Source organism: Hippopotamus amphibius, chromosome 11 (assembly GCF_030028045.1).
Source record: "Hippopotamus amphibius kiboko isolate mHipAmp2 chromosome 11, mHipAmp2.hap2, whole genome shotgun sequence".
Classification (NCBI taxonomy): Eukaryota; Metazoa; Chordata; class Mammalia; order Artiodactyla; family Hippopotamidae; genus Hippopotamus; species Hippopotamus amphibius.
In genome coordinates this window covers 3,457,518-3,485,365 of record NC_080196.1, presented here as the reverse complement: position 1 = coordinate 3,485,365, position 27,848 = coordinate 3,457,518, and the positions used below count along the sequence as shown (strand labels likewise).

General features: G+C 45.8%; 1 protein-coding gene across 5 annotated transcripts in view; it reads right to left on the bottom strand.

Annotated features, from left to right (window-relative positions):
- FARS2 (phenylalanyl-tRNA synthetase 2, mitochondrial) overlaps positions 1-27,848 on the bottom strand; it is a 361,327-nt gene that overhangs the window by 332,392 nt on the left and 1,087 nt on the right. For 3 of the 5 annotated variants that reach the window (XM_057699086.1, XM_057699090.1, XM_057699091.1), the window contains exon 2: positions 12,730-12,815. The gene's annotated coding sequence lies outside the window, so the exon portion shown is untranslated. Of the gene's footprint in view, positions 1-12,729; positions 12,816-15,488; positions 15,587-26,842; positions 26,920-27,848 lie in introns of all 5 variants that reach the window. The other 2 variants (XM_057699088.1, XM_057699087.1) reach the window with 2 other exon arrangements.

Genomic DNA, 27,848 nt, shown 5'->3' with positions numbered 1-27,848 from the left:
CTTTAAATAACTTGTAAGAGCAGACGTCAGCCAACAGGGATACAGCCCATTAGCCAGTTAAGGCCGCCAGTCACGCGTCTGCATAGCCACCAGCACGGCCCTCCGTAATGAGGCCCTCGCAAGACGACAGAGTGAGCACCAGCAGTGCACGCTGCTGTACGTCTCACGCACCACTCCTTTGCGGACACCACGCGGGGTGGCAGGAGGGAAACGACTTCATTAAAATGAAGCAGGTTCCTGTATGGTCGTTTATCATGGCCATTTGCCTCTGAACGTGCATATATAACCAGCCCATCAGCACAAAAGTGTTAGGGATTCTGCGGCCCTTGATCCCCCTTTCCTTTAAAAACCAGTCTCCTCTTTAGAAATAAAGCAAATTCATTTCAAAATAAAATATTGCCAACAGTAGATCCTGATGCTTTGGGAAATATATGTTTTTTGCTGGCATGCCATTCTTCCTTTGCGAGATGGGGGAGAGATATTACTTCACTGCAATTACTTAATGTGCAGGTCTTACTATTTTTCAGATGTGGGTTCTTTTTTCAGATTGTATTATGATAATTTCTCTTTGTTCCTTTTTCTCACTTAAGTGAATTTCTCATCTCCCTCTATGATTTTTAGCTTCAAAACTCATTCATTTACCTAGGTAAATCTATGTGAATTTCATTACATGTAATGTATGACTTTAGAATCATATTTATGTCGACAGACCAAAATGTCACACACAGAGGGTTAGATTTCACTAGGCAGTGCTGCAGGCACTGCCTGCAGGGAAAGGGATGGGACAGCTTTACACAAAAGCTACAGTAAAGGGCAAAGGTCAGCACATACATAAAGAAAGATTCCCCTTGTCTGACAGTATCCAGCATTCCATGGTAGTGAGGGGTCTTAATTCGTAATAGTGCTTGCCCAAGATTCGCATAACGATATTAGCTGATTAAGCAACAGCCAGGTAGGCCATTCCTTATTCCAAAGGATTATTCCTGAAATCGAAGCCATGTAAGAAAACACAGAAACCTTCCATTATGAAAGATTCCTAAAGCACATCTCATCACAAAGCCAAGAATCCATGAAGCAAAATCATCAGCCACCAATTATCTCCACCCAGAATTTGCCTGTTTTGTCATTAAGGTTTTTCTGTATTGCTTTTCTTAAAATAAAGCACAACTGAATTCTGTTACACAGATTTTATTTCTTTCTCAAAAAAACTCCACATTGCTATACAAAATTTGACTCAAAAGTCTCCAAAAACTTTTCAGATAAAAGTAGTATAAACTTGCAATTTAATTAAATGAAAGGGTAACAGATCTGTATTTCCCCAACTACCTCTCAGTCTTGACAAAAGAGAGCTGCGATCTTTGGAGGCCCCTGAGCCACTGGTAAGCCCCAAGCCACCAGGACTTCCATGGCTCACAAGTGTGGGGAGAAGCCCCTGAAATTGACCTCTTATGCAAAATGAGATATGCAAGATGATTAATCATTAGAGGAAAAACATGTACCTGCTCAAACCAAGGTGGAACAAGATACCTGAGGAGAAATCAAACTACAGGCAGTTCATTAAATGAAGTCAGTGCTTAGCAAAGAGCTGATGGACTTCTGAGCTATTTCTTGGAAGAAGAAACCAGCGGGGCCGGTGATCCCTGCTGAACGTGGAAACAATCCAGCCTTCCCCCACATCATCCCTCCTCTCCCCACTCCCACCCGCCTCAGTCAACTGCTCTCCCGCCGCCACCCCACGCACCCCCTCCATCACAAGTTCTGCTGAATCCATCTCTTCCATGTCTCTGGGATCCACCCACCTCTTTCCAACTCTACTGCCACCCCCTCCATGAGGCCACCTTCATCTACCAAGGGCTCCATAATTGGTTTTACTGCCCCCTGGCTTAGCCTCCCCAATGCATTTTCCCCAAAACCAGCAGCAAGGTCTTCCGAGTTTATAGGTCTGATCAAGTCACTCTACTGGCTAAAGTCCTTCAGTGGCTCCTTAATACCAAAAACATCTCTATGGATAAAATCCATATGCCTCACATAATTGTAAGGCTCGGGGGCTCCCAAATGTTGCTGTACGTTGAGATCTGGGAAGCTGTACAACTCCCAGTGCTACAGCAGATCCCACACCCATGGAGTTGCAACGCCTGGGGGTGACAGCCAGTCTTCAGGCACCACAACCTTCCAAACATACACACACTCACTCACACTCCCCCACCCAGAATCCTCAAATCTAGGTTAGAGGTCGTGCCTTCGTGCTCTCTGGCAACTTCTCCCGTCACCAAAGGCCAGGTGCTGAGTCTCCTGTTGACCTTCTGTTTCCCCCGCTTAACCCAAGGCTCTGGGAACAGGGACATGTCTTCCTGGTGACCATGCACCCCAAGCGGCAGCTCCTAAGGAAAGGGACCATGGCTTCACTGCCCAACACTGGTCTCTAGCACTCACAGCACTTGCAACATACTGGGCACCCAATTTTTCACTCAAGTCCAGGCTGGACTCCTTTAAACTGTGAGCTCTGTGCTCCTGCAAATCTGAGAGATGGCTCTTTAGGAAGAGAGGGCAGGAAGAAAGAGCCCTCATCCTGGGAATAACCCGGCTTTTCAGAACCCTCCTCAATGAGCAGCTTCCCATCAGCTACAGACATGTGCCCGATCTCTGAGTCCTGGTACTCCCTTGGCTCTCCCTGCGGGTCACTAACACTCTGCACCACTGTTGACGTCTTTTCTGGGTTGGCAACATTATCCTCAGACGTCCAACAGTAAGTCCTCAGATAACAAAGACATCTCCCAGTCTGCTGCTTCCCAGGGCCAATACGAAGCATAAGCGAGAATGTACAGAAAACTCACCTGAAACAAAAAATATATACATACGACACAAATATAAGTTATGAGACTTACTACAGAGTACTAGTAAGCAAAGCCCAGAAGACATGCCTGTTGGAATTGTTATACTTTAGCTTCTGGGTAAAAGGACACTATGAATGGAACTGTGGCACTTTAATGTACAAGGCACCTTTGGAAGGACTGCAGCGTCACTCATAATCTGAATTGCTTCCCGAAGATGGTCTAAGTTATCTATAAGCCACAGACGCTGCACACATCTAAAATGCTCATTAGACGTCAAAGAGTCTAACATGCCTAAATTTGGTTTGTGGGGAAATATATGTGCAACGCATAAAACCTCAAAACATGCAGTAGACCCTATGGTGCAGGCAACGTTATGCAAACGAGCGTTCACCCCAAACAAATCGACAGTGGGTGAATCACACAGAGCCACAATGCATCCATCACTCCAGTGCAGATCAGAAATGCATTACGATTACAGAAGGACGCAGTCTGCGGCCGGCCTGACAGCTAGACCCACAATGAGCCCCGTGTGCCCATCACCTGCAGACCTTCTGGTTCTCACTCACCCTGCGCACCTCTGCTCAGCTGACTACGCCAGCGCAGCCAAAAGCTGAAAAGGGCTCAATCTGAAGAGGTTCACAGATCTAAAGAGGACAGGAGAGAAATAAGTCGATCTGAGTTCAATACCACGATCTACACATAAAGAAAACTCCGTACAAGTCTTTCTTCCTTAGTAACATTTATCAGGGTTGCAAAGATGTGTGTGTGTATCAACAGCCAAAAGTGAAAAGAGAAAGAAAGCCCTGTAGTCTCATGACAGAAAGCCCCTATTGTGTTACAAATAACAACACTCAGGATGGCCGGCGTCCTGTGGACGGAAAAGGACCAGCCTCTGGCCCAGTGCTGACCCCACAGCAGACATTTCAATAAAGCCCTATCAATGAAAAATTAAACTTCTGTAAAGGAAATTATATGAGAACAAAGAAAAACATACATGTTAAGTAAAAGAAAAAAGTAACACTTCCATAAACTGTCTAATTACAACCACATAAAAAGCATACAGGAGAAAAGAATGAAAGGAAAAGTTTTTTGTGTTATGAGTGGTTTGCATTCAGGTAGAGGGAACCTGAGTAAACTCTCTCTTCTTTCAATTTTTCCTTATTGTCTAAATTTTTGAGAATTAGCTTCTAGTTCCTATCCTGAAAACAACTTCAATCCCGTCAAGACCAGACAGAGTAAAAGACGCCACCTCAACATGTTACACACAATGCTGTCAGCAGGCCAGCACTTCTCCCCTAACTGCTTCGTACTGAATAATAAGCACACGAGTGGCTACCGCACAGAAGGCAGGATGAAGCTAGTTTCGTGGGGATGTGGAGAAAAGTCATCCTGTCCACTAGGCCACAAGTGGGCCTGACTAGGCTATCCTGTGCTCTCCCAGGAAGAAAGCTGTTTACACATTGAGCCAGTTTTAAACACTCCAGCACCACGCAGAAAAGAGCTATTCAGTCACACCAGAGACAAGCGTTTAGATTCCAAAGTTACAGAAACATGGAAAACCCCTCTGAAATGTAAATACGCATCAATTCCAAACACGATTACTCAGTAGCTATGGCCACGGGCAGCTTGTGAGGTTAACATCACTTTCAAGGGGCCTGGAGCCGCCACGGGCTGAGCAAGCTCTGCCCCACATGCCGCCGTTCAAGTCCCAGGGCAGACATCACGCCGCTGCGAAGGAACCGGTGGGCAGAGGACTCTCCTGCTTTGACATTCACCACGAGTGCTTCCTCCCTAGTAAAGCCTTGAGCTTCAGAATGTCAGGGACCAATGTGCTTGTCTTCTGGCGCGAGGCGGGGTGGAGAGGAAGGGAGGAAGCAGCTCAGCCGATGCAGGGCTTCTGCTGTCAGACTCCAAAGTTACTGCTCCCCTGACGACCTTAAATCTCTACTCTGTGCATACGGACCATAATGAGGGTTTTATAAGGATCACAACTGCGGCAAATACTCACTCAAATCGTGCACCACAACGAACACTGAACGCTCTTCCCTTGAAATAAAAAAAGTTCATATTCAGACTCAGAGATACTCCGCAGCTGTCCTGCGGCGGGGAACTGGGCTTGCCCTGCACTACCTGCTGGCTCATGACAGCTCTCCAGGCTCTTACTGCGCCGGACCCCAGTCTGCTGCTGCACCAAGCTCACACTCTCCAAACACATTTCTCTGCAGCCACACGGAGAAAACAACGTGGCCATACAGCAAAGAACGCTCCAAAAACACACAACGGTTGAGGGCATGCGGGCGTGCAAATAGCAAAACCAGCGCCCCAAGCTCCCCCAACACAGCGCAGCGGCAAAGACACTGGAGCTGCCGTCCACCCTCTGAGGGACCTTGGGGAAGCCTCCCGGCCCTGACAGCTCAGCGGCTCCACGTGTCCAACAAGGAGGCCCCGTTAGGTGACTCGGGAGGCCTATGTATACACGTCAAAGGTCTTTTCTGGCACTCCCTTTCCTACATTTCTCAGGTCAAATTTCCTCTTCCTTTACCCCTGAGAGCATCTGCTGCAGGTTCTACACAAGGGACCCGTCACCTGACCACAGGGCTTCTCCTGGAGCCATGAAGACAGAGAATTAACTTCACTCCTTCATTCATTCACGGTCATCACTCAACCAGGAGCACAAAACCACCACGTACACATAAAATATACAAAACCATGTGCTAGACGCTTTAGGGGACCGATCTAAAAATGAATGACTTCAGAAGGTCCAGTCTCTACTTAAAGACACTTAATGTTTACAGTCCAAAGGGAAATATAAAGAATTGAAGAAAACTGCAGTGCCAAAGATCTAGAACAAACTGCTAATTAATCATAGTACCTTTCCCACGAAGCCTAGACTGGACTCCAAAACCCTTCTCAACCCAGCACTCCACTCAGTATCCTGAAGACTGTAGGTAGCAGGTGAGGTTAATTTTGCTGCCAGGTTAGGCTGGCTCCTGAGCACGTGCCCGGGCACTTCCAATGCCCGCCCCTCACCTGTCTCCCTAACCTCCTCAACTTCTGCCTTCACCTCCCAAAAAGCAGGGGGGCCACTCAGACCCTCGTCACAACAGCTGAATGCTCCTATCAATTCACCTTTGCCAACTTCTTAAAAATTTCAAATTCTGAGGAAACAGGAAATACGTATACTTGCCTCACTCCATGTCTAGCACACTTATATGAAACTCTGAGCTGGATGGCTTACATTGGCATTGGACCACCTAGTATATTCCTACTGAGAAGAGCGATGCGCTGTGTCACTGAGGCTTACATCAGTGCACCTACCAACCAGCAAGTTTTACACACACACACACTCTCTCACACACACACTCTCTCACACACTCTCACACACACTCACACTCTCACACACACACACTCACACACTCTCACACACACTCTCACGCACGCTCTCTCACAATCACACACTCTCTCACACATGCTCTCACTCACACACTCACACACACACTTTCTCACACACTCTCACACATGCTCTCACTCACACACACACACACTCTCTCACACACTCTCACACACTCTATCACACACACTCTCACACGCACTCACACACACTCACACACACACTCACACTCTCTCTCACGCACACTCACACTCTCTCTCACACACACTCTCACAGACACACCCTCACACACACACACTCTCTCTCACACACACTCACACACTCTCTCTCACACACACTCTCACACACACACCCTCACACACACACACACACTCTCTCACACACACAAGCACAGACCCCTCCCCCTCTCCCGCTATGAGAGGTTGCATCCCTAATCCTAGCTGGCCATCTGGGAAACAAATGACTTTGTGATGGCGTTGTAAATTGGTTCTACTCCTCTGGAAAGCAATCTGGCAATATGTTTTAGAAGCCATAAAACTGTTCATACTCTTTGACCTAGTAATACCACTAGGGACTCTATCCTAAGAAAGTAATTCAAAATATGGAAATAGCTCCAGGCACAAAGATACAGCTCGTGGTGTTATTAATAACTGTGAAAAGTTGGGAGCAAGGTACTTGTCAACAACAGAGTTGGTCACTTAATGGTACAGAATCACAACAGAATATGACGTGACCATTAACACGGTAACAATGAAGATTATGTAGCAATAAGAGGAAACGCAAATGCAAAATGACAGGTACAATGATGTAAAAACCACTGAAGAAAAACTGATAATATTAAAAACCGATAAGCATTGTTTTATGATTTTTCTCCTGTTATGTTTCTTAGCTTTTTGTGATACAGCTCTGACGCTTCTACCATTTAAAGATAATCTTCTTCGGAAAAATAAACACAGGGCTTGATCATGAGGATGAAGAGGGGCCACATCAGAGAGTGTGGCCGGCTTCTTCCACAGGGGAGAGGGGACAGAGCACTCCACGCCCTGGGGGCCGGGGCGTGTGCACCGCGCGGCTCCACAGAAAGCCACCGGAGGCGCGCGCCTGTCAGCGATTAGGGAAATGCGAGAGGCGCCCATCTGCTAACCCCAGTCAATCCCCTCCATTACGAGCATCCGGAGGCCGAGAATTCCCCGGGCAGGCCGCACGCGCTGTCGGCTTAGTTATCTGTTTACCAGATTTATATGGAGTCACACAGGGCTGTTCGATAATTTATTTAAAGTAAGTAAGCTCAGATTTTCACATCTGGAGCAATGAGGAATGTCTGCGCCATGAAACGCCGTCAACATAAAGATGAGGAGAGAGAGGAGAAACCACCTGTCACCTCTGCTGTAGCCCAGAATGCAGCACCACTGATGTCGCCACACAGGTGCCTGAGAAATGGGCACCTGGGCGAGGGCAGGGCTGCCTCTCCAGGGCTGACCCGGGATGCAGGAGGCAGGTCAGAAAGCCTGGTCCAACCTCACACACCTCCACCCTCACACGGGCACTCATCTCAACCCCACCTGCAGGCTCACCCCGGGTCCAGCCGGGGACCAGCCCCACGCAGGGGGATTTAAGGAGCTCCAGGCCAGTCTAAACGGCCAGCACTGAGGGGTCTCGCAGGTGCTCTGCTTCCCTGCTCTTGTGTTCTTACACTCATCCCTGTGGCCGAGCACCTCTTTATACCGCAGGGTCAGTGACCAAGTTCTGATCTCTCCGTATCTCAGTTTCTGCTCCGAGTCCCTACCAGGGAGGGAGCAGAGCACAGAAGTCTCAGCAACAGATTTTGAACTTAGACTAAAGGGACTCAAAATTCAAATTCTGTTACTCCCTCTCCTCCCTGTTGACCTTGGGAAATTTCCTCCTCTCCCTAAACCTGTTTCTTTCTCTATGAAATGTGCGCCTATGCCGTCAGATCACGTCAAGGTTTACGTGAATAAGGAGCGTCACCCCCAGTATCTGAGGCCACGGCACGCTTGTTAACCCAAGTCTGCTCCACGTGCCCTGTGCGCCTCAGCCACAGGCGCTCCGCCTGCCTCCCCGACCCCTCTAAGCCTGTCCTCTAAGCAAGGACAGAGGCCCCAGCCTCCAGTCAACCCTCCTTCCGCTGACCGCACACCTGGACTCCACGTGCCTCTGGAACCCCCCACCACCAAACCCAGACCCTGTCCTCTCTGAGCCACGACCTGACACCAGCATGGGTGCTCGAGGCCGCACCGCCAGGGCTCGCAGCCCTGCCCCCTCACTCGTGAGGAAATGCGACTTGGGTGAAGCTGTGCAGCCTCTCTGGGCCTCCATCGCCCCATCTGTGAAACAGAGACAATGGCAGCGCCCCCCTCACAAGACTGTGGGCACACAGCTCTGACTCCTGTGCGAGCGTCTGCCCAGATGGCCGGCTCAGCGGCCTGTGCTAGCCCATGTCGTCGGGTGAGCAAGCCTCTCCGCCACCCTGACCCCAGGGAGCTGAAGGAGGCTCTCAGAGAGCAGGTCCACAGGCCAGCATCGGTGTCGAGGGAGCTCGTTCGAAACGCAGCCTCTCAGGTGCCCCCAGCCGGACTCAAGTGGAAACCGCATATTAACACATTTTCAGCTCACAAGCCCTCTGTCACCTGGGGGTCCTGTTATAATATAGATGGGGGGAGAAGGGGACCTGGAACTCTGCTGTCCTAGGACCACACGTGGAGTAGCCGGTGTCAAAAAAGCACCGAATTCCAAAGAGGAATTGCGCCAACACGTGAGAAAGCAGCCACTGTGGCACCTGCAGGCGGACAAGGAGGGAGACAGGCGAGACTGATGACTCGGAAGAGTCTGTGGCTAAGAAGTCAAACAGCACAGGGAGCTCACTGGTAAGTCTTTAGAGGGTAGGGACCATGTCTTACTGATTCTGGATTTTTCAACAGAGAATACCTGCCATAGAGGAGGCAGGTCACTGTAACCATCTACCTCCATTTCAGTAAAACTGGAATAACATACGTTAGTTTTACAGAAACACAACTGTCTTATGGCTATCTGGGTAGCTCCTCCCCACCCTACTCTAATATAATATTTGATTCTACACTCCCTATATGAAGATGACACCAACTATCATTGATCGCAGGGAACCTTTTCTAAATTTTTTCCTCTTAGAAATGATTCAGGCTTTGAAAGACCCAGGAGGCGGGGCGTGAGGGTGGAGTGGGGGTAGGAGGAAGGGCCGGCAGAACATCCTACACAAAACAGGGGCTACACCGTTAAAGAGAATCTGCTAGGACCTCGCGGACTCTCATTTCAAACATCCAGCATGCTGAAGACTAAGTGAAGGCAACAGAACAGTAAGTACCCGTTGTTCTAACCCTTGACCTTTTCTTAGTGACACATGTAACTCATGAGCCCCTGAAGGTCAACAGCCAGGGACGGGTTAGAGGGAAGGAGACAGGGAAAACAAACGAGAGTAAAGACTAGAAAACTCACACCAACGGATCCAAGAGCCCTTAAAGTCCCTCCTTCCTGGGGAGCTCGGCCCTCATTTTCCAAGACGGCAGCAATGACCAGATACCCTTGCTTTTGACCTCGGCCCTCTGTCCCCCTCAGCCCACCTCCAAGCACACCAGTCACCAAGGTAAGTGACTAAGGGGAGAAACCCACACTAATGTGAGAAGAAAGCTATCGTCCCAGTCCCGTGCCCAAACCATCATGAAATTACCTCAATGTGAGGCCACATCAAATCCAAATGTTCCTCTGTGAAAAAACAAAGGAGGATCAACAGTGGAGGTCCCTAAGAGAATTCACGCCACTCTGAACGAGCAGCTATGCAGAATACAGAGTAACATGTACACATGCTTACACTACATGTACCTACATGTACACGCATGCATGCGCACACACACACACACACACACACAAACACACACACACACAGGTATACATTTCTCTGCTCTGCCTGTGTCTGGAAAGGGTTGGGGGTGGTAAGGCAGTCCTGGTCCTCAGCGGCTGGAGTGAGCCACCCACCTTCTGCCCTTAGCTGAGGTCTCTAGGCAATTCTGTGGATCACACACCCTTTCTGCTCCAACTGCTGACGGAGCTCTTACAGGAAAACAATACAAACAATGACAAAGCTTTAAAATTTTACCTCTAAACACTCATTTTTAAAATGAATCAAAGCAAGGATAACACTTGTTTCCACAAACCTCATCTCTAAACTTTCTATTTATTTATTTATTTATTTATTTATTTATTTATTTATTGGCTGCATTGGGTCTCCATTGCTGCACACAGGCTTTCTGCAGTTATAGTGAGCAGGGCTACCCTTCTTTGTGGTGCACTGGCTTCTCATTGCAGTGGCTTCTCTTGCTGCAGAGCACGGGCTCTAGGCACATGGGCTCAATAATTGTGGCTCGCAGGCTCTAGAGCACAAGCTCAGCAGTTGTGGCGCACAGGTTTAGCTGCTCCTCGGCATGTAGGATCTTCCCAACTCAGGAATCGAACTCGTGTCCCCTGTATTGGCAGGGGGATTAACCACTGCACTAGGGAAGCCCTCATCTCTAAACTTTGGTGAACTTTCAACCAAATAATCTTAAAGCCACAGTCACACAGGGAGGATGATGGCAGGCCTGTCACTGTCTTTCTAAGGAAACTCTGAGGGCCCAGGAGGGAGGCGGGGGCAGTGAAGACAAAGCATCCCTCTAAACCAAGGAACCCTCAGAGTGCCCACGTGGTTTAGTCAAACACACAGCCAGGTTTCCCAAAGTTATGCCATGCCGAGTGTTACAAGGCACAAGGTGGTGAGACACCTTCAGGAACTACAGAAGTGTCAGCTCATACCCATCTCAGTCTTCAGTTTACAGAATAAAACTGCCCTCAAACGCAGTGACTGGGAACCAGCAGTGAAATCTAGGCGAGCAGATTCCTGTCCTTCCTGAACTCAAGGCTCTGGAGAGTAGGCGAGACCCGTGCTCTAAGCCACCAGTGCTGTCACATGAATAGAGAGACGTACTCCACAAGGATGTGAAAATCATCTTCCAGCACAAATAAACAAAACAGAAGAGAGTCTCTGTATATGTGAGGAATACTTTCCCAGCAATCCCTGCTAATAAGGACACCCTTCTGAGAAAAGACATTTCTGTAGTCTTTTCCTTACGCATGTCTTTTGTGATGAGAAGAATCTTAATTAGAGCCCAAAGAACAGGGTACTCAAGAGAAAGTAGAGCAATGATCCCTCACCCTGACCATACCTTTAGAATCATCTGTGAAGCTTTTTAAGAATCCCAGTGGCCAGGGCACACTCCAGGCCGGTTATAAGGGAATCTCTGGAGGTGGATGGCAGTGCACGGCCAAGGTTGGGAACCACTGAATTAGGGCTTCTCCTGAAGACACTGTCCAGAGCAGAGTCCATCTAAGCATGACTGCAGGCCCTTGATATGCTGGGGCCTTTGTCTAAATCTCATACCCAGCTATGACGGTGGACACGCCGCTCGACCCCAACCCTGGGACGAGCTCGGGGCCATGCACACATAGCTCCCCACCACCCTTAAAATGCAGCACAGAAGAGGTCACCACCCAGAAGGCCTGCTCAGATGAGCAGGGTCCAGGAGACCCTCGGTCTGCACTTGCAGGGGGCACCTCCCTGGCAGCAACATGAGGGGCTCTGGAGACAGGCTGGGACATGAACTGACACACGGGCCCAGCCGAGCCAGTGTCCCTGGGAGCGGGCTCCTTTCAGGATGTTGCAAAGCTCCCCACGACCACTCTGTGAGGGAGAATGCAAACCCTCTCAGCAAAATACACACAGGGATTAAAGAAATGGGTACACTTCCTTGCTGTTGCTCCTCTATTGATAAAGATGGAAAATTCACTTTATCTGAATTTTTTTTTAAAGTCCTCAATATATACCACTGATACTCTCCAAGTTTCCCCCAATTTAAACTTGGCTTAGATAGTTTTTTTTTGGTTTTATTCGAAAGCAAACTTCTGGCAGGGTAGGCAGAGCAGAGATACATACAAAACTCCAGCAGAATCAATTCGTATTTATTCAAAGCATTTAAAGGCAAAATTTGACCCGAGAATTTAAATAAAATCAAACATATTGCATACATCTTGAAAGATATTTTAAATAAGAGAACATTTTACCACATAAATTTAGAAAGGCAGGGAAAAAACATATACAGACATTCAAATTATAATATTTTTCTACAGAATATGGAATTTTTTTAAGGAACACTTTTATCCAAAAAATTTTAAAAAAAAGCAACCACTAAGTCTAAGATGCTTAACAACATGAGCTGTGAAGGCAGGTGGCCTGGGTTTGAACCCAGCACAGTGCCCTGAACCACATCTCCGAGCCTCTGCGCCTCCTCTTACCTTCACACCAGAGGCTCTGGAGTCAGACTGCTGGGCTCCAATTCAGGTCTGCACGTGTGCTGTGTGAGCATTTAACCTCCCCGCCCCTCTCGCCCTCCTCTGTGACACTGAAACAAGGACAGGACCTACCGCCAATCTGGGGAAACCGGAACCTGGTGCACAGCTGATGGGAAGGCAAAACGGTGCAGCTGCCGTAGAAAACAGTCTGGAGGTCCCTAAAAATATTAAACATAGAATTATCATAAGATCCAGCATTTCCGCTTCTGGGACTCTGCCCCAAAGAGCTGGGAGTAGACAATGGAACAGATATTTGCACACCCCTGTTCACAGCAACATATTCACAACAGCCAAAGGTGGAAGCGGCCGAAGTGCCCATCAACAGCACAATGCATAAAATGTGGTACCTACACACAACACTAGTCGGCCTTCGAAAGGAAGGAAATTCTGACGCGTGCTTCAACATGGATGAAACTGGACGATAACTGTGCCAAGTGAAATAAGCCAGTTATGAAAAGACAAAATACTGTATGATTTCACATATACGAGGTACTTAGAGCAGTCACACTCACAGAAACAGAAAGAGCAGTGGTTACCAGGGCTGCGGGGAAGGCGCCTGGGGAGTTAGTGTGCAATGCGTACAGAGTTTCAGTTTGGGAAAATGAAGAAGTTCGAGATGGAAGGGGGTGACGGTTTCCCCAACAACGTGAATGTACTTAATGCCCATGAACTGTACACTTAAAAATGGTTAAGGGAGTAATTTTTACGTCTTGTATATTTTACTACAATACAAAGTAAGTAAGAAAGACTAGCCCCTGCCCCCCAGTGTTGCTGTGAGGACTGGATACAGGTGAAGCGTCCAGCGCGCGGCACAGGGAAGCCCTCCGTAAACACCAGCTCCTCTCTCCTCTCCCTGCCTTGGGAGCTCCCTCCAGGCCCCGCCACCACGTCCTGCAGGAACGGGCGCTCACTGACTAGCTTCTGATCCCGCCTGGAGCTGTATACCCTCCACAATGAGCCAGCTCCAACCCTGGGCTTCCTTCCAGTGTAAATGCTCTTTTCTTGGGACAAAGCTTCCACTGCAATCCGATGCAGACGAAGAAACCACCTAATTTCTGCAGTCTTCACACATAAAGCTGAGAAGACCACAGCTGAAAAAAAAAATGATTTCACTGTCTATCTCCTAAATGGTGTTAGTAATTCTGCCTCAAAGATAGGTTCATAGGCTAACGCTATCATATAGGTCTGAGAGTGGGAAATAAAGAGGAAAAAAGGTCCCCTGCTGTTCATAAATACTTTCACCTTTTATCATAATCAAGACTATTTTCCTTCTTTGCTTCGTCCCTTAGAAGTCCTTTCTTCATGAAAATTTCCAAGCATATACAAAAGTAGAGACTCAGCTAGCCCCCTGCACCCAGCTTAAGAGCCAGCCTCTCTGACGCTACCCAAGACTCAACATTCTCCCCCAAAAAACTAGAAGGAAAACCCAGGGCAGCTACACTGAAGCAATTTCATTTTACACAATCACCATCATCACCACCGTTGTCACTACTTTAAGAAGTTCTTTTTTCGATATCGTCTCACGTGCTTTCCTTTTTTTCTTTGAAACTACGAATAATTTCAATATCTACTGTGCCAAGATTACTGTGAGGATGCAACATACACGGAAGTGCAGAGCTTGGTGTCTGGCAGGTATGAAGTTCCTGGGACGTTTCAGTTCTCTGAGGGCCACCACCTCACGTTTCTCTCCAAGACAACAAAAATACCACACGCACCCCCCCAACACACACATCCTCCTCCATTGTTCGTCCCTCCCCACCGCTTCCCTTCCCAAACACTGGCCGTGCTCCCCTGCTGTCCCCTCTGCCTGCTTCAAAGCCAGGGATCCCAAACAGAAACGCCTGATTGCAAATCCAATCACCTAGAAGAACCCAAATATAAAGACAAACACAGGAAGTGGATAAACTGTACTGATAAATATATTTAACGTTTAGGGTACCAGCCACTAAATTAAAAAACATCCCCAATCTAGTGCCTGTATATTATTTCACAGCAAAAGCAGGCTAGACATTACATTGTAAAATAGCACAAACAGGGATCTGTCTATTTATATTTTAAACATTAACCCCCTTTTTGATGATCTAAGAAGTTTTACATGCCGATGAGATTCATTTCCTTGCAGTACTTCTCGCCAGGGGCAAACCTGCCACCTCTAATTTGTTTTAAAAGGAATTCTAATCACCCAATCAATCATACTCTTGACCTTCAGCCTTCACAGTCACTTCGCTGTGGTCAAAACTGGCTCTAAAAATTCATGTTGTAACAGTTCTGTTGTCCTCAAGCTCCAAAACGTCACTGGCAGGAATATAATTTGACCAAACCCTCTGGTAGAAGAGAAAACAGCACCTGAAGTTTCTAATTCATCTTCTACCAAGATTCTTTAAATAAAAGTGAATGTCTAAGATATTATTAAGTAATAACTTTTCCTCCACTGGGGTTTAATGACTTATAAATCATCCAAGTCTCTATGCCATGAATCTGGTCCCTTCACTACAAAAATCACATGGCTCACTTTTGCTTTTACATAACTCTTCTTTCTGCAGAGATATAATGACCAGGTAATAATCCTCCCAACTCCCCCACCCCCACCCCCCGCTGCAGCACACCCTCAACCTCGGCCGCACTGGCATCCACCGTTCTCGCCTGCTACCTGCCCTCCTGGTCTCCACCCTCCCTCCCGGCTCCCTGGCTTCTCAGGGCCTGGCACACAGCAGGTGCTCAGCCAGGATCACTACGAACACCTCACATGTAACAAGAGGCAGAAGCAGGCACGTCAAGTGGAGAAGCTGACTCCGGGTGGGGAGGAGAACGTGGTTATTTCAGACACTCACTGTTTGAGGGGCTGGCGGGATGTGCCGATGGGCACGTTCAGTGATGTCCACCTTGGTGATGAAGTCACAAGGGGAAGAAACAGGTCAAGGAGGGAGGCCTGGGGAGAGAGACAGAGGCCGTCTGCAGAAAGACTCCATCCGGGAGCAGAGAGCTCAGCTCCGAGCATCACCGAAGCTGAGAAAGGACAGCATTTCAAGGAGGTGACTGAAAACACTGGTAGGGGTGTGAGACGCCACAGCTAAACTGAAGAGAATTAAACACCGTAAATGTGGGGACAGGTAACTTAATCACTAGAAAGTTCATTTTTGAGAGGCTGCTTCAGTGATGATAAGATACATACTTCTAACTGTCTGCAAGAATCCCAAATAAAACGTACACAACAGAAACCACTAAGGGAACACCACATCCAGGCCATGGGGGTGGCGGGTGGCCCCCATGCACAGAACAAGCACAGATCAGGGCAGGAGACCAGGTCCTCCAACAGACCCCACAATCAAACGAGAAACATCACACGATCAGCCCCCATGCTCTAAAGGCACTCGACAAAGTATGACACGCGCTCCTCATTAAGACACACTCTTCACAGAACAGGGAGAGATGACTCTTGCCTCAATATGTTCCCAATATATTCACCAAGACTCCAGAACCATGATTTGAGAAACCACTACAGGCATTCCATGAAAGGCCAACTCCCGAATCGAGAAATGGGAATCAGCGAGTGACAGAAGGTTCCCCCAAAAGGAATTAGAAATGCCTCTGGAAGGTATGAAAAGATGTTCAGACTCAAAGAAATGCAAATTAAAACGACAATTAGGTAAAAAAACATTACAGATTGGGAAAGCTCATGTTCTTTGATATCACAGTATTATGAGGGTCTAAGAAACAGGCAGTGCTGATAAAAGTATGGAAGACAGTTTGACAACATCTATCAACATTTAAAATGCATATGTTTACCTCAGCAACCCCACTTGTAGTAAACTGAATGTACAGGTGTACTTCCTGTATGTGTGCAGAATGACGCATGAACGAGGACAGTCACTCAACAACTTGTAAGAGCCAAGACAGGAAGTACATTTCCATTAACTGGGGACTGGCTAAGCAAATGAAGAATAAGGCAGCTCTACACGTATTGACATAGGATATCTCCAAGACACATTATTAAATGATAAAAAAATAGGTGTTGACTGGCCGCGCATGGTAGCTACCATTTCTCACCAGAGATATACACGTAGCTTACGCACAGACACACGTACATAAGGAAGGGCAGACGTGGTGGGAGCTGAGGGACAGGGCAGGAGAGAGGCTACTGCGCTTTACATGCGTCTGCACCTTGTGATTTTATACGAAGTGCATTACAACCGAGTGACCTGAGATCATTCTTGGCCTCCCCCTCCTTCGTTGCCTCCATCCAGTCAGTTGGTAGAGCCTGTGAATTCTGTCTTTACAACATCGCTGCCACTTCGCCCCTCCTCTCCACTCTCACCACAAGTGACATACTTCATCGACTCTCAGTACCTTCCTCCAGGATAATTAAACAGCCTTTAACACTTTCCACTTAAAATAATCACCTCCTCTGATTCGCCTTATGTACCGTGCCGGGTTTATCTTCTAAAGCACACGTTTATTAAGCTTCTGAAGGCCCGGATTCCTTCCGCTTGGCCTATCCAAGCACCCCCACAGGCCCCAGCCCCCTCTCCCAGGGACCACACCCCACACTCAGGCTGATGGAACTGCTCCCAGGGACTAGAGCTACAGCTGTTTCCTCCCACCCGAGCCCCAGCGACAGCAGTCTCCTCCCTCAGGAATGCTGCACGTGCAGCAGCTGAAAAGGCCCGAGGCCTTCAGCATCCACCGTGAAGGCCCGATCTCAGAACACTGCCCCTGATGTCCATGCAGGACGTGACTGCAGAACTGCGTCTCTCGAGGTGGCCCTGACACACCCATCTGCTTCCTTCCGAGCACCCCGGCCAGCAGGGAGCCTCCCCCTGGCAGTGGCCCCTCTGCTTTGCTCCCCGGGCTTCTGAGAACAGGGATGCACCCACAGCAATAAATAACGAGCAAGTCGTCTGCTAAGGACAAGGCTTCCCTTCAAATTCCCCGGGTTCCTACTGCTCATTAAAGGACTAAAAGCCATCCTGAACCCGTTAGTTCAGTTGTGCCCAGTGGGCACACTGATATTACACTAAGGTAAGAGGTATTAAAAATACGAAGTGACTGTTTTTGACTCTCTTTGCCTCTCTCCATGGAGACTGGTAAGAAGCTTGGAATCCCAAGCACATGAAACACATGTGCAAGAAAATCCACCTTACCTAACCTGTCACTTCAAAGGCATTTTCTAGAGTTACTGTTTTTTTAAATGACAGAAATGATCTTTCTCAGGGTGAGCACGTAAGGTTAGTGATGGCTGGGAGCAGGGACTAAATTGGATGATTTCGGGTCCTTAACAAGAAGTGTCTACCATTTTCCAGTGTAAGGCAATTATGCATTAGTTAGGTCAAGGTCATTTTAAAAGAGGTGATTCTGGTAGACACACAGATAATCAGCATTCCATATTAGTTTGGACCACAAGTATGGAAAAGAATTTTAAAATTCATCATCAAACTCATAGAGACAGCAAGTAGAACAGGGGTTCCCAGGGGCCTGAGGAAGGGGAGAGTGGGGAGTCAGGGTTCAACGGGGACAGTCTGGGAAGACGAAAAAGTTCCAGAGAATGGATGGGGGTGATGGTTACATAACAATGTGAACGCACTCATGCCAGCAAACTGCACACTTTAAAATGGTTAAAATGGTCAATTTTATTTTATATATATATTTTTTAACACAACTTTTTAAAATCCACCACGAAACATGAATTTTGAACATTTTATTTTTAACACAGTGAAAGATGCAACTACCGGTTCTTTTTATTTCTCATTGCAAGACCTAAGACAATATAGACAAAACATTAGCAGTTTAAATTTGATGGCTCTAATACAGCAATTATTAAAGTTTATCTTGATAATTCTTTTTTTAATCCTACCTTCACGTGGAAAGTACTAATATATTACTAAAGTCTAATCTGCTAATTCTTCTTCTTCTTCTTAATCCTACTCTTCACCTGAAAAGCTTTTGGCCTTCAAGATCAGGTCCATGCCGCGAAGTCAGAAGGCAACTGTTACATAAGTACCAGCTGACTGTGGTTAGCCACAGAAGGCAGAAGGCTGGAACCCAAAGAACTCAGCCCTTGTTCCTGGATGAGTCCTCCTGCAAACCAAAGCCCAGGAGGCTCTCACCTATTGATATCAATGCAATGCAATTAAAATAACAAAAATAAAAAAATAAAGAACCGAAGGAAAATGCAATGATAACTCTAAATCACAGAAGGTCACTGAGGACAGATCTTCCTCTTCTCTTTCTCAAGTAGACCATAAAACATATCTATTATGCACTGTAAAATGAGCTGTACACATGGCACTGCTTTTAGAAGGCCTTTTCAGCTGCAGAAATTACCTATGTTTAATGGGTTAGTATTCAACGGTAATATTTTTCAATGCCGGAAGGAAATAAAATCACATCCTCTAGATCTATGGTGCCTAATACAGTAGCAGCTAATCACATGTGGCTACTTAAATTTAAACTAAAGTTAAAAATTCAGTTCCTCAGTTGCAGTAGCCACACTTCCAAAGCTCACGAGCTACACGTGGGTGGTGGCTGCCACACCGGACAAAGCAGATCGACGTGCTCCCGTCACCCTTGAGAGCCGACTGGACGGAGCTGCTCGAGGCACTCAGTGCCTTTTCCTGAAGGAGCACAGCATTTGTTTGTTCGTTCATTCAATAAACATTTGCTGAGCTCTACTGTGTGACCGACACAGGGCTAGCTGTCGGACATGGCAGTGAGTGCAACTAAGAATTTCAACTTAAGCAGGAAGTTTTCCTAACAGTCTTCTGATTGGCTGATTAGTACCTGTATCAGAAACAGTTCATAGAAAAATACTGTATTGCTCTTGTTCTTGAAAGATTGACTCAAATGAACAGCTTGATTCATAGTTTCAATAAATAAATAAATTTCAGTAGAAGATAACAAGAAACCTCAAATATACAAATGGAGACCCGATTTTTAGACAAAGATGAGCAGCCCGCATAGGGCTGTCTGAGGAAGTAACCTTTAAGCCAAGATTAGAAAGATAAGCCTTTCAAAAAGACAGAAAGTTTCCAGAGACGGAAGTACCCATGTGCTCAGGTGGGAAGGGCTTAGCATGTTCCAGAAACTGATTTTCGTGCATTTTGCAGCTGTCTCATTAAACTTGAAACACCACGCAAAGCATTTAACTGACACCCAAATCTGTTCCCCTGGGGAAGTTAGGCAACAGTCCATATATTATTCTCAGCCGTTCTCTTCTCCCTCTAAATCACCTGCCTTTCTGTCATTTCATTTCTTGAAGGACTGACTTCTGAGTGGGCAGGCACAGGAAGACCAATTAATTTTGTTACTTCCTAGAGAGGAAAAAGGGGCTAAAGTGAGGTTTCCGAGTGACTGTGATTGTAGCTGGCTGCGCCCTTCCACAGGGTGTCAACATGAGCAAAGGAGACGTTTTCATCACAGGTTGAGCAGTTTCCATCTGAGGGTAGTTGTCAGTATTCCTGCCGGGGCCAACCATTCACTCTGACTTCAAGCAGCAAGACCCAGCTGCCGGGCTGCTGGCTTACCAGGTGGATGACCTTCCCCAGAAATGCCACGCAGCGGGCACCACCGGCCGGTCACTGCCCTGCAGACAGCGCACAAGGGGCACTGAACACACCCACTCAGGCCTTTGAACACCTCTGCCCTGCAACTCACTTGCCCCATTCACACACCTGGCCATCCTCCCAGTTTCTCCTCTTCCCATCATCTTCTCAACTACAGTGGCCGAGCCCCTCACAGCCCGGGCTCCCTTCCAGAGGCTGCAGGAGGTCTGCAGGACGCATGCCCGGAGCCTCTGCACACAGCCCTCTGGTGCACTGGAGGCAGCTGGAGACAGCATCCCTCCTCCTCTGGTCCAGCGGGAGCCAAGACATCAAGGAATCCGCCCCTCCCCAGCCCATTTACTTCAGGGACAGGGAAACAGAACTTCTGCTAGAAAGAGCTGAAGTGCTGGGATTGAAAAAATAAAAATAAAAGCTGCATTCTCACACCAAATTAATTAAGAGTCAAATGTGGAAATTATGCTTATCACGTCAGGTTTTGATTTTTCAGTCTTAATGAAGGAAAGGCCTGTGCTAACTAAACAGAAAACCCCAGTGAGGTTGAATGGTTATGGAAGACAGGGCCATAGCACCCACTGGTACAGACATTTCTGCCCCAACATTTCAGTAAGTAAAATTAGGCTTCTTTCAAACAAAGTATGCCATTAACATTTTGGGTAAAACCTTGTAAAAACACTTCATTTTCCTATATTTTGCAGAATGCATAAGCTTCTGATGTTAGAATACCATGTGAATGTAACACAAAAAAGGAAACAAACAACAAACAAAAAACCCCACTAAAACCTAAGTACCTGTCAGACCTAGTTCACTCACAACTATACCACAGCCTCCCTGCACACCCTTATTTTTCCAGAAAACCAAAGCAGAGTGTCTCAGCTCGAGTGGCTCTAACAAAAATACCACAGACCTGGCAGCTTATACGTAACAACTACTTAGCTCGCAATTCTGGAGGCTGGAAAGCCCAAGATCAAGGTGTCCACAGGTTTGGTGCCGGGTAAGAGCCCACTTCCTGGATCACAGGCTGTGTCCTCACATGGTGGGGGGAGGGGCTGGGGTCCCTTTCCTAAGGACACTAATCCCATCCTTCACCTCCCAAAGGCCCCAGCTCCTGATACATCACATTGGGGGTGAGGATCGCAACATACTTACTAGAGCTGGTGGGGGATGGGGGGATGGCGTGGCTGGGGGGCCCACATCTATTCAGCTTAGGGCATAAAGTAATGAGAATACATTCTTAACCTTGGCAGTGTCCCTAGAGGTAAGGGGGTACAGCTTATTTCAGTTCTGATTTGGACTGAAGAGAGGAGTTAGGTAGGGAAAGGTAATCTGGTCACAGGTCACACACCTGGGGCACAGCCTGGCTGACCTCTGACCTTCCAGGGCTATGTTCATTACTTCACCCATTTCGGGGTCATATTATAATAGTTCAGAAAGGTCAATAATGGATGGTTGCTTATTTGAAGTTATAATTTAGATGAATTACAGATAAAGTATAACTCTAGAGAAAACATTTTTAATGAGTAGGCTTCTAGTCCAAACGGAGCGACATACAAGATACCAACTCACAACCGCCCACTCTGTCCAGCTGCCCTTGTCCGTGATGCGAGGGCATCCACAGTGGGCAGGGCACAAGGATGGTCCTCAGTGAGGGGTGAAAGCTGACAACGTTGGGATTTTACTGGGAGAAAAAAAATGTTTAAATAATGCTGAGCAGGGGAAAAACACCAATGTTCTTCCATATTACGAATAAATTACGATATATAAAGATTTAATTTTTAAAAGTCCATAAATATCTTTCAAATCTTAAACACATTCACTTCCAAACATGGGATTTCTGATAATACGCCTTTACAGAAAAACGAATTTTAGCTTCGGTACACCCAACACCCTTTGGACCCTAGACAGGCTATTTGGGAAATCATCTGACTTTAAGAACAAATGTTTAAAGCATCTCGGAATTGGTGGTCCTTAACTTTAGCAAGGTTTACTGCATCTTCCTTGCTTCTGAGCTGGCACCTTTGTGGTAAATAAAAAAATGTCTGTTGTAACTAAAAATAAAAAGCACCTACAGCCACCCACTTGAAATTGGTACCCACTTTCTTTTCCTCAAAAATCTAAGTACAGTCTCCTGACTTCTCCTTCCCCCACGGTATTCTGAGAGAGTATATTCAGGAGTACAGTGAATCTGCACCTGAGAAGCACAGGGAATTTTACTTGAAGGCATAACAATAACATGCATTCATCCCTGTGTTACCTGATGTATAGAGGCAGGAACAGATGCGCAGAGAGAGCCTTCCAGGCGCTCCCCATCCCACGGGGAGCCTGGATAAAGGGATATCGCCTCCTCCTCATGAGGGATCCTCTCCCCTCCACCAGCCTGTCACTCCCAATCCACTGGGCCTGCCAGCCCTGCTTCAAACCTCCCGGGAACAGCATGTTTGGTTTCTCACGTGCGTTTTTCTTAATATTTGTGCACATAGGCCTGCTCATCTAGGGGAATAAAATCAGTCTGATCTAGGGAGCAGCTTCAGTTCTGGAATACCTTATAACAAATGAGGCTGATTTGCAAATATTCACCATGCACTTTGCAGAGGTGCTGGGGAACAGACAAGAGTTAAGAACAAGACTTTGCCCTCAAAGATTTCAGAAGGCCAGCTTTGCAAGATTCCAAAATGCCTTATGGGCATTACTGTGCCTTCATCAGTCACTCATCTAGGTGGCAGCACTGGAGCCAGTTGCTCTCAATCGTGGCTGAACATTAGAATGACTGGGATGCTACTCAGGGGGTTTTATTTGACAGCTGTGGGAGGAGCCCTGACAAGAGCAGTGAGTCTGGCGTGCACCCTGGATCAAGAGCCACCGCTCTGGACTGACAGCTCGCAAATTCTCACCGATGCTAAGGCCACAGGTTCTCAAACTGTTAGGGTTGTTCAACTCGGCCTTGAATTTTATGAAATATCAAACATCCTCCCCATATGTTTCTTTTCTGCTTTGTTTTTTTTTTTTTGCTTTATGCTCCAAAAGCGTTGTGTGCTTTGTGTCATCCGAACTTCAACTAGCACATAACCCTGAGGAAGCTATAAGCACCTTTAGATAATCATTTTAAAAATTATCTCCATTTCCTCAACAAAATCACTTTTATTACAAGTACTTCTTCATAAGAAAATATCACCCTTAATGAATTACAAAATGCTATTTTTCATTCAAAATCATCATTCAAAATGTTACTCGATAACAATACTGTTTTGCAAAAAAGTAAGAAGAAATACTGGCTCCCTTTCAAGACTCCTGAAATTATCGTCACATCTTTTACAGAAGATTTTGCTAAGGCCAGTTCTGGTAAGATATACATTCAGGCCTTTGTATTTGCAAAATCAGGTTTTGCTCTATAGATCTGCTGTTAGGGTTTGAAAGAATAAGGCACATCTGTCATAAGAAGACACGTTGGCTGGGGAGGGAAAGTCTTGGTGGAGTGTCAGCTGTCTCGTATTTCAAGATCAAGGACAAGATCAATGCTAAAAACTGCTTAAAGGCGGAAACGTTCAAATACAGGATTTATTTTCCCTTAAGACTAGATTCTCCCTCCTGTGAAAGGGGCAACAAGGAGAACTTTGAACACACCTGGCCCACCGTCATCTGAGCTGTTCCTGGAGCACTGGGATGTGAGGATGCGAGGTGTTCTTCCTCGAGGTATTCACACCGTCCTGCTAAATTCAGGGCTTCCCTGGGCAGAGCTGGGAAGAGCCAGCAAGAGCCAGCAATGGGTCACCTGCACAGGCGCAGAAACGTGGCTGGATCTTCACTATTCCATCAGCCGTCTGACTCAGGCCAATGGCAGTGGTCCTCCAACCTGGTGCCGCCCTGAAGCCCCTGACGTTTTTTAAAGACCTTACTGCTGGGCCCCCAGCCCAGAGCTTATGACTACCTTGATATGAGTGGAACTAGAATTTGTGAAAGGTTCTTGGGTGTGTGCTGTGAGACTAGGGTAGAGAACCAGTGGGCTAAGGAAACCAAAGTTATCCATCTGCCAGCTATTGTGACCTGGGAACAACTAAGGGGACACAAGTTCAGTTGAAGACAGATCTGACCTCCTTAGTCTTAGTCTCTCTCCTAGACACAGGTCGGAGGGGAAGGCGGCTTGTGAGAGAGACTTACAGACAGGCAGACAAAAGGCAAAGAATTAATTTGTTTAAAAAAAATTCCTATAAGTGACATTTGACACACTTTACACAAAATCAATTGTCAATTTTATTGTTGCTGCCTACAAGTAAGGCAATACTTAGTCTGTAATGCACGAACCTCGAATATCTGGTTACTTTAAGTACATCTGAAAAGAGCTACAAAAATGTGAACCTCTTACACACACATGAATAGACAACTGAGAAAAGGCTCTAAGTCTTTTCCAAGAGATGTTAACAGAAAAAAATGTAAATTTATCTTAAAAGACTAGAAAGCTAGTATAAAAATCAACATTTGAGAGTCTCTGAATATTTATAGTATTTCCCACATAAAGAAGTTAACTTTGGAAATAAGTGAGGATCTAACTAAATTAAAATTCAAATGCGACTAAAATTTACCCATGTTATGCAAGGAAACTTAATAAATTTCAAATTCCTGAAGCCAGCTCTGAAGACCTTATGTGAAGCAGTACAGTATCTCAGCCAGTACCACTGCTGGACACAGCACATCCCCACCCATGCCCACCGCCTCCAATTCCTAGCCGTACTACCCTGGCTAAATAACCTAGCCTCTCAGCTTCCCTTTCCTCAATGGGGGTAATGGCTGTCCTACCAGGTGTCCACTGAGATCTTATCACCTAGAAGAAATGGACAAGTTTCTATAAAAACACAGCCCACTAAAACTGAATCAAGAAGAAAAAGACAATTTGAACAGACCAGTCACTAGAAGTGAAATAGAATCTGTAATTAAAAAAAAAAAAAAAATCCTTGCAAAGAAAAGTTCAGGACCAGATGGCTTCACTGGGGAATTCTACCAAACATACGAAGAACTTATACCAATCCTTCTCAAACTTCGAAAAGATTGAAGAGGAGGGGACACTCCCAAAGTCATTCTGTGAAGCCACCATCACCCCAAAACCAAAACCAGACAAGACACTACCAAAAAAGAAAATTACAGGCCAATATCTTTGATGAATATTGATGCAAAAATTCTCAACAAAATATTAGCAAACCAAATCCAACAACACATAAAAAAGATCATACACCACAACCAAGTTAGATTCATCCCAGGGTCACAAGGATGGTTCAACATACCCAAATCAATCAGTGTGTTACACCACATCAACAAAAAACAAGACAAAACCACATGAACATCTCCATAGATGCAGAAATAGCATTCGATAAAATTCAACATCCAGTCATAATTAAAAAAAAAACCTCTTACCAAAGTGTTTATACAGAGGGAACATATCTCAGCATAATGAACTACTACCTCTTGGAAAACAGGATCAGTATTTGATACATAGCTCTCATGTCACAAGAACTGGGACTTGAACTACCAGGCCGGTCAACCACTTGTTGAATGCAGAAGTAAAGAGGATTTCAGCACTCCTAAAATAGAGAATTCCGAAAAGAGGGTTTAAAATAAAAGTCTACCAACACCTGAAAACTTAATCTGTATTTCAACAGCTCAGATATTAAGGTCTGCTTGACTTACATGAACCAGCCAATGCATCAAAGAAAAAACGACTTATCCCCAGAACAGAGAAACCATGAAAACAAGGCAGTACAGGGCTACCCCCGTCTGGGTACCACCGATGATCCCTCCCCCAGGCCCTCCCCACCACGGAGAGCTCCCTGAGTGGGTCCTGCTCCCCCGTGCCTCCACGCTTTGAATGTACAGTACAACCTCTAACTCGCCAAGTTCTCCATCTGGCTCTTTCTTACCACTCGCTGAGGAAACACCTTCCATGCAGGAAAGCTTTCCCTTAAGATCAAAGTCCTAGCTGAACGTCCCTCTTCTGTACTCCCCTGGCACTTGGTGATATTACCCTCATCACAGCACCCGTCAAAAATAAATTGTTACTTTGCTCATGGAGTTCACTCTTTATTGTAACTCCACCACACTGTGTAACGTATGGCACTTAGGAAGCATTCTGTGAGTGTGGAAGGAAGGAATGAGGAAAGTGCCTTCAGTTTGTTCATCTATAAAAATGAAGGAGCTGATGTCCAAAGTCTCTTCCAGCTTTTGATCCTATTAGTGTGAAGGATCGATAAAAACAAATGATGATTATGTATAATAAAAGCTTAGGTCCACGTTTGGAGCAGAATAACTTCTAAACCGTAACATCACAAGTTGCTCATTTATACAAGATTTTCCTTACACATCATTTTAATATTTAAGCCAAAAGACAATAAATTGCTGTCATACTGCTTGTTATGGTTGGTGAAATTTCTCTTCAAAAAGTATTAAGTGCTCTTTAGCAATCCTAATTTTAATATTTGATTTTACATAAAGAACTATAGGACTTTCGTAACTATGGATAGGTGAGTATTAAAAAAATGTCTGCATTTTGAGGCATACATGGTAGTAGGTGGGTACCCCCTAGCTCACAGTCATTACCTAAGAGAATATACCGCCCAGAATACAATGTGTATTAGAGGACGTACGAGTAAGGTCCAGCCTCTGATCCTGGCCCAATCCCACTTTCAACGTCAAACAGAGCTTTTATTGAAAATAGTCATTGCTGCAATAAAGAGGTACAGAAATGGAGATTTAGCTTTGGAATGTGATTTTTTTTAATTAGTCTTTTAAGACAATGATACACAACAAACTGGCAAATTATTTCAAATAAAATAATAAAAGTATTTTTTGTGAGGACTTAGCTTAGAATCAGCTGGGAAGCTATCACTTCCCTAACCTAGGCTATTCCTTGACTTACAGATGCCTAGGCTACCAAACAAACTAAACTTCATATATTTATTTGGAAAGTTTTACTTGATTACAACAAAGTTAAATTTACTTGTGTATGTTAATTGTACACATTCATGATTAAACTGCTTGATAAGGAGACAAACAACCATATATCATAAAAACCATTCCAATTTCATTTTCTATATGAAAGCAAAATATAATACAATAATGCAATCCCCACTGTTTTTAAACAAGCCAAAATAAGTTTCATGTTTTTTCTTCTAACTTTGACAGCTTTCTCTCTCTGTAACTTGCATTAACGCTGTAGTTTTCCCAGGTGCCACACACCTAATTTATACCATCAGCATTCAGTCGTGTATCATATTAAGAGAAAACAGCTCTGAATCTTTTTCTACAACAATGCGCAAGTCCCCTGGTCTTGAATCCTTTGAGTAATACCAAAGGATAAACTCAAAATACTAAAAGCCCTTTCAAAAAACCTGAAGCAAGATTTGCCCAAGGACTTGATCACCCTATAGGAGTAACAGAAGTTTGGCTACTCTGTAAAAAGCCTTATTCTGAGACTCAGAGATGTATGAGACATCAACAAAACTGAACAGGAAGGGTAAGTGGATTTTAATGAAAGTATTTTCTCTTCCACGCCTTTTTTAAAAATGCCATTGCATGACAACGGGTAACCTAACAAGTACAGCAAGCATAGGTGGATGCAAGGACCCCAGGTTACAGGTACACTGAAGTGCA